The sequence below is a fragment of the Pelophylax lessonae genome (assembly GCF_965119305.1).
Source record: "Pelophylax lessonae genome assembly, chromosome: 2".
Lineage (NCBI taxonomy): Eukaryota > Metazoa > Chordata > Amphibia > Anura > Ranidae > Pelophylax > Pelophylax lessonae.
The window spans coordinates 544290052-544298134 of NC_138769.1; positions in this window are offsets into that span (position 1 = coordinate 544290052).

Below are 8083 nucleotides of genomic sequence, written 5' to 3' on the forward strand. Positions count from 1 at the left end.
AGAACACCTCCAGGTTGCCATATTGCATTTTACAGGAAATGACAGCGCAGCAGATTGAAAAAGACAGGTAATTTTCGATAAATTTCAATTAAATTATGACTTGTGTAGCAACTGTAAATGCTAAAATAATTTTTTTAATTTGCTATTTTTTTCCCCACAAAAGTGGGGAAAAACCCTTAAGGGTTAGACTTATTTTTTGTAAATTCATCAATTGCTGGAGAGTATGTTGAGTACAAAAGTGCATGCAATTCATAAGAATAGATTTAGAAAAATGTGTCATTGAAAGGTTAAGAATTTATTATACAATGAAGCTCACAATTAATATTAATTTCAAATGATCAAACAATCCATAATCAAATAAATTGAAATCCCTCAGTGTGAAATTAGAAAATCATATCTAAATACACAATAGCCAGAAATAACTGAATGTGAAAAGATGAAAGGAAAATGACCAACACAAGATGAGCAGGAAAAAAAAACCTTGCAAATAGCTATTGCATTTAGAAGTGTATACAGCTCAAAAGCCTAGATCAGGGTTGACAACCCCTTCCATTTCCATTACTTTTTTTTTTACTGACAAAGCATAAAAAAATTACTGACTGAGCACATTTTTACTGACATGAAATATGACAGAAGTGTCTACAGTGTATTATAAACTAAGATAACCTTTATTTAAACAGTATAAACAATATGTAAACTTTGACAATACCCACAAGTAATCTGCTTGGCTTTACAATTGGAAAATCATAACAGTGTGACAAAACGTGAGCATGACTAGAATAATGAAAGACCTTGGTCACACTGGGATAACGCAGGAAAACAAGTTCTGGGGCATACATTGTGTGACGGGAGTCACTTTTATTTGGGGGGCCCGTGTAGCCCAGCTTACCTTTGAGTGCTCTGGAAACCCATTTTCCAGCTCCCCCAGCCCCTCTTATGTGTAAGTCACCCTGTGTCTATTAGGAGCACAGGGTGACCAAGAAAATGATGGACAGCTACTTAACCACTTCTGGACCTGAAGATTTTCCTGCTTAATGACCAGGCCCTATTTTGCGATTCGGCACTGCTTTACTTTAACGGACAATTGCGCGGTCGTGCGATGCTGTACCCAAATAAAATTGATGTACTTTTTTCCCACAAATAGAGCTTTCTTTTGGTGGTATTTGATCACCTGTGCAATTTTTATTTTTGGCGCTATAAACTAAAAAAGAGCGACAATTTTGAAAAAAAAAAAAAAAAAAAACAATATTTTTCACATTCTGCTATATAACATTCCCAAAAAAAATTTGAAAATGAAAATTTTTTAACATTTTGGGCCAATTTTTTTCTGCTACATATGCATACGCATAAACGTATTTTGATTGGTTTGCGCAAAAGTTATTGTGCCTACTAACTACGGGAAAGATTTATGTCATTTTTATTGTTTTCTTTTTTTTTTTTACAAGTAATGGCGATGATCTGCGATTTCTGTGGGACTGCGACATTGCGGCAAACAGATCGGACCCCTAACAGACATTTTTTACACTTTTGGGAGTACCAGTGACATTACTACAGTGATCAGTGCTAAAAATATGCAATCTTACTGTAATAATGACACTGGCAGGGAACGGGTTAACACTATGGGTGATCAAGGGGTTAAATGTAAGCCTAGGGGAGTGATTCTAACTGTGGGGGGGGGGGGGGTTGGGCTTCTGAAATAATCACAGAGACATGCGATCCTATATAGCAGGATCACAAGGTCTCTGTGATCATTGCAGGGAGAAGGACGGACGGCTGTGTTTACATCAGCCAACCGTCCTTCTTCCTAAGCGGGGAGAGATCGCCGGTGTCAGATGGCAATCGGAGCTGCCTGACACATGCACAGACTTCCCCGCTGACGAGCGAGGATGGGAGCGTGCCCCCGGCGGTGCGCGCTCGCCCCCTAGCCTCCTGAGAGCGAGCGACGTAAAGGGGTTAATAGACACTGAGAATATGGTTTGGATTACTTCAAATGGGACAGTAATATTTATGAGCAATATTTCTCAAGAAATATATGAAGTCTATTCCTAGTTTGTGTGACTCTGAGCATGTTCATTAAAAGAGCTGATCGCATTGGCCTCTGTTCCATGTTCTTCAATGTAGGAGATGGGCAATCTGTTACTGGTGGTCTCCTGCTATTTTCTGTGTATTAAGGTGTGATGTGTTTACACTTATAATAATGTGTATTGTACTTCATGCGCTTGATGACAGCAAGTCTGCTAGTTAATTAGCTCAAGTTAATTAAATCACTGTCATCTATTAGTTGCTAGTGGGAAAGTAGAATGCTGTTTGTGTTTGTTGTTCCTTAAATATGTTAATTATATTTCTGTACACAATTGAATCTGCATATGATAATGTAATCAGGCACCTGACCTAGTGGGGTATATATTCGGTGTGAGTTTGTTCAATAAATGTTACAGATCTTATACAAGAAATTCTTGGCTAGTTTTGTATGGGGGCGGCTAGGATATCTGATATCTATGTTCAAGACTGAAGGAAGCGGTATTCTGATGGAAGCACCAGAGATGTATAGTAACTAAGTAGAACTACTTCACTATTGTACTTAAGTACCGAAAGGCAGTATCTGTACTTTCCTAGAGTAGAATTTTTTTCTCCTACTTCCACTTTTACTTCACTACATTTTTTCGATGATTTCAATACTTCTACTCCAATATTTTTTTTGTGCTGCATAGTTCCTCGTTTCTATTATAAAAATTACCACTGCCAGAACAGTAGATGGCAGGTTTCATGAAGCTCAAAACGTGTATTATAAGCGCATACGAAAATAAATGCTACTGTATGTATGAATAAAAGCTGCATTTGAAATAATAAAAAACAATATGATGTTCAAACTTTTGACTTCTTTCTTTAATAACTACATAACACAGTACTTGTACTTTTACTTTCAGTACTTGAGTAGCAATTTTTTTTTCAAAACTACTGGTACTTTTACTTTCAGTATTTGAGTAGCAAAATTTTTTAAAAAACTACTTGCAATACTTAAGTACAAAAAATGTTGAATACTTTAGTACTTCTACTCAAGTCACTTTTTGATTGAGCACTTCCACTTCTACTCAAGTCACTTTTTGATCGAGCACTTGTACTTTTACTCAAGTATGGGTTTCGAGTACTTTATACAACTCTGGGAAGCACACAAGCACATTGTCGGGTGGCGGTTCCGTTACACATAGGTTGCTGCAGGGAACAGTGTAAAGGGCTTAAAGGGGATGACTAAACAGAATTTGTACCTTGTCACTGTATACACTGCACACTTATACCACAGTCATTGTACCTAGAAAATACTCATACACACTATACTCCTATGTCACAAGTGAGAGTCTCATAGATACAGTACACATAAACCTCAAAACACTGGATCATTTTTTTAAATGTAACATTTCTCTTACATATGCGTTTCTGCACAGAAAGATCACTTGGACATCATGGTCCCCAGAGTCCCCTCCCCTTAAATCAGGGTCCCCAGAGTCACCCCCTTACATTAGGGCCCCCAGAGCACACCAGGGTCCCCAGAGTCTTCCCCCTTACATAAGGGTCTCCAGAGCACACCAAGGTCCCCAATACATTGATTTCCCCAGAGTGATACCTACCTGTTTTGCTCTGAATAACCAGAACAGTTATTTTGAAAGATGCTGAGTGTATCTTTTGAGTCTGTTCCCTACTGCAGTAGTTATTATTTGGAACCACTAATCAATATGAGGATAGGAGTTGCCTATCTATAAAATTTCCAGAACATCCAGATAAATTGTATGTGTGTGAAGACACGTGCGATGACAAGTGTCAGCATAGAGTGCTGGAGTGTAAGGGCAGGACAACATTTTCTCTAAGACAAATAGTCAGTTAAAATCAGTTAGAAATATTATATAATGTGGCATAGGCACTAAATTCAAAGCAAATAATCAGCTAGAATAACATTACCTATAGCAGCCCTCTTATAGCAGGTCAAGCAGACCCGCCAGTTCTAGATTGTTCTCAGGACAAACACACAAAACTATATACTCTGACTGTACAGTGTCACAAGAAGACCCAAAGTAAGTAAGGGGGAGACATACCCTGCAGGGATAGAGACATGCAAGATAGCAGGCACACCACTAGATGGACGGATGAGGTAAAACTAAGGCAGGTGGTAGGCAACAGGAGTAATCCAGGAACGTAGCAAAGGTAGGGAGGTGGCATACAGCAGGAATAATTTGGGATCATAGCAAAGGTTGAGGAAGGTGGCAAACAGCAAGCGATGAGGTCACGTGAATAAGTGCTGTAACGTGTAGTGAGGAGGAGTCGGTGACGTCACGCCGCACCTGGAGGAGAGCGGAGTGCCATTTTGTTTGAGGGATACAGGGCATTCAAAGGCTGCATCCATAGGAATATATAGAGGCAGTTTGATATTGTACAAATTGTGAGTGTTATTTTAATCATCTAATGAAAATAAAAGAACACAGTGAGCACTATGCATATTATTCCTTTTTGGGTCCTGCATGAGAGTATAGATTATAGATTAGAATGACCCAGGATGGTGAGGGATTGAGAGGCAAGTGAGGCATCCACCAGGAGGAAAAATCCACAGAGGAGTAAAATAACCCTATATTTAAGGGGAAAGTGTGGCTGACCTAATATATATATTGGGTCCATCCCATGAGGTGAGAGCGGTGTAACACTGGTGGTGAGATAGAAGCACTACAAATACAAGCATTCCCTAGAGTAGTCACTTGTGGAAAAAAGACTGTTTACACCTAAATTACTGTGAAGAAATATACTAACACAAGAAGCACTTTAACAAAGAACACTGGATATCACTTTATTGTTGGATTTATGGAACTTTTGATTAATGTTTTTTTTTTTGTGGAAGAATATACATTTCCTTTTATATGTGCATATTTATATCTATATGGTGGTAATTTATAAGAATTGCATATAGTTCACTTTAAATAGGAACAGGGAGACCTGCACATATCAGGAGTGTGTGTACTGGTTTTCATGTATTGCACTTTACTTGCTCACTTGTTTTATTTGTATTGAACTTTATATAATAGTTTTACACTTAAAGGATTGCATAGATATAGATTGGTACTTTATATTGCACAGACACAATTCTTTGGTTATAAGAAATCAAGAAATGTGTCAAAGGTCAAGGAAAGTGGCAGACAGCAGGTGGAATTCAGGAACGTAGCAAAGGTCAGGGCAGGTAGCACTAGGAGTAATCTGAGCTGCAGGCAGAGGTCAGTGAAAACAGACAGATCGGGAGCACTTGATTAGCATGGCCACTATCACAAATCTAGGGACATGGTTTGTAAGTTTAAACAAGACACCTCCTGTATCTGATCCTGGAGCCAGGGATATGTGCCAAGTCCTGTTTCTTGGTAGCTGACAGGAAAATTGGAGGAAGTACATACTGGTGGTGACTCAGCGCATGGAGGAGAGAATCTAACACTGTAGTAGGTCAAGAGGAGTGAACTGTGTCCTATTACCTGGCATCTGACACGTGGGCTGGAAGTGGGAGGAAAGACGCCAGCCATGCAGAGACCCAGTGGAAGAAAGTGGGTCTGGGTGGATAAATATCCAAGCTACCTTACATTACCCCCCTCATTGGACCCTTGGGAGCATATTGAATATTTTTTTATCAAACATTCTCTGCGAACTGAGGAGGCCAGACTGCTGGACCATTCAGCAAGCACAGCACGACTCACGCATACGCAGTGCGCACATGGCAGTGAAGCCGCAAGCTGTCACAGCCAAGGGCCCACAGTTAAAATGCCAGTGCCTGGGAGAGGAGAGGGAGAGTGACCACATCGCTGGATCCTGGGACAGGTGAGTGTGTGTTTAATAAAAGTCAGCCGCTACACTTTTTGTAGCTGCTGACTTTTTTTTTAATATGTTTATTTAGCGTTTAAAATAAATATAAGGATGCTCACTTTTAATAAACACAAAAATCAATGGAGCTTCTCTTTAAAATCAGAAGATGGGTGATGATGTGTGATGAGCATCAGGAACAATTTTCAGAGAGGATGCTGCAGAAGTCAGATTGTCATTAACAGTTTTCCAGACCTGGGCAAAGTTTTGGACCAGCGTTGTGGCTCCAAAAACAATAAAACAAAAATTGGGGAAGGACCAGTGTTTTGGATATTATCCATATACGCAAAAGAAGGATGGAATCCTTAATGAATAATGTGGACGATTATTATGAGCAAATTAGGCCCATTGCAAAAGGAATGCCCAGTCTAGTTGGTTATTCAATATGAAGTCTCGAAGAATAAGCTCCAGGAACTGACTGGTCCTTAAGTCTGGTTAATAGACTGGGAGTGATAGGCAGAAGAAAGGGATACAGAAATCCCCAGAGCACGAAGAACATAGGCTCACTAAAACTTGGTAACAAATTGTGAGCCACAGTCAGAAACAATGTCTAAGGGAACACCATGCAATATGAATATGTCGGAGACTAGTTGTTTAGCTGAAGTTAGCTTAGGTAAAGCCACAAAATGCCCCATTTTGCTGAATCAATTTACAGCAAATCATATGTTTTTGTAGCCAAGGGAATGGGGGAGGTTGACAAAATCCATGGAGAGGTGGCTCCATGGGAATAGGAGGAGGCCAAGATGTTTGGCTGTTGAGGACCTAAACCTGGCACAGGTTTCACAAAATTGAATGCACAGAGTGAAATATTTTCTTAACAAGAGCCACTATAGATGATGGTAAATTTTGGAGGTCTTAGAGATGCAAGAATGGCATGCTCCTTAGGAAGTATGAACCTCCAGGACAAACTTGGTCTTAAAGAAACAATTTACCAAATAGAAGTTCTTTAGTGCCTACCTCAGTGATATGCAAATAAAAGATGAGAGGTCAGAAAAAAATGCTTCCCTGATTGGGCAGAAGGATATCAGGAGGCTCAGTGGGAGTATTAATCAATAGTTAAAGCTGCAGGAATGATTGTTGGGTTTACCATTTATGGCGGCGGGGCTATAAGTGATCTGAAAGTTGAAAAACAGAAACCAAAGTGGGAGTTCAAATGTCCGTTTTGATGTTCTCAAAATGAAATGGTGCCAGGTACCTTCTAAACTATGGCACCATTCATCTAGGGCCCATTGAACAGGCAGGAATTCTCTGTTAACAATATCATAATTTATTTCTATAGTGGAGAAAAAGGTACAGGGGGGAAGCTAGAAAGTTGATGAGGAATATCGGGCTTCATTCACAAAGCGGTATCCACCACTTTAAGAAATGCTGTAAAACACCCCAAAGGTCAGAAGTGCAGTTTTTGGTCAAAATGAAATCCAGAAATGTGGTAAAAATATGTAGTGATGTGGTATTTTAGTACTGAAAGTTTGCTGTAATTTAATGCTGGTGGTAGCTTTTATGACAATCTAAAGAAAATAATTGCCAGCATTTAAGAAACACAGGATAAAATGGTGTGCCCCCCTCAACTATACTGGGCTCTTCAGGTCTGGTATTTATTTTGAGGGAAACTCCCATGACGCTAAATAAACTACAGGACAGGGTCAACCTGTGACATCACCAACCCAGTATGGTCCATATCTGGGTATGGGGAAGCATGTGACCTGCTCACTTGTGACACTGAAAAAACGAGCTGCAAAGCCAGTTCTGTCGCCAGGAAAAAGCAGCTGTAAAAACGTGCTTTTAGAAGAGTTTTAAATTGGAGTTAATGCATGTTTTAGCCACATTTAGCAGCGTTAGCGTTTAGCAGCCTTTTTCTGCCCTCTTCTATTTTCCCACCTCAAATCCAACTACTACAGCTTAAAAACGTCTGATGTTTTCCTAACGCTGTATGCAGCGTTTAGCAGCCTTTAGCAGCGTCAGCCATTTTACAGCTTAACGCTGTTGTTTCAGAACGTGCTGGCCCTGGGGGTTTTTTTTTATAGCTTAAAAACGCCTATGCCACTTACAGCTCCTAAAAGCCTGTGTGTGCATGAGGCCATAGGATAACATGGAGGGGCATTTTTAAGCTGCAAAAAAAAATGCCTGACGCTCCTAAAAGCAGCTGTAAAAAAGCCCTGTGTGCATGAGGCCTTATGTCTGGTGATTTGACCCTGTCACG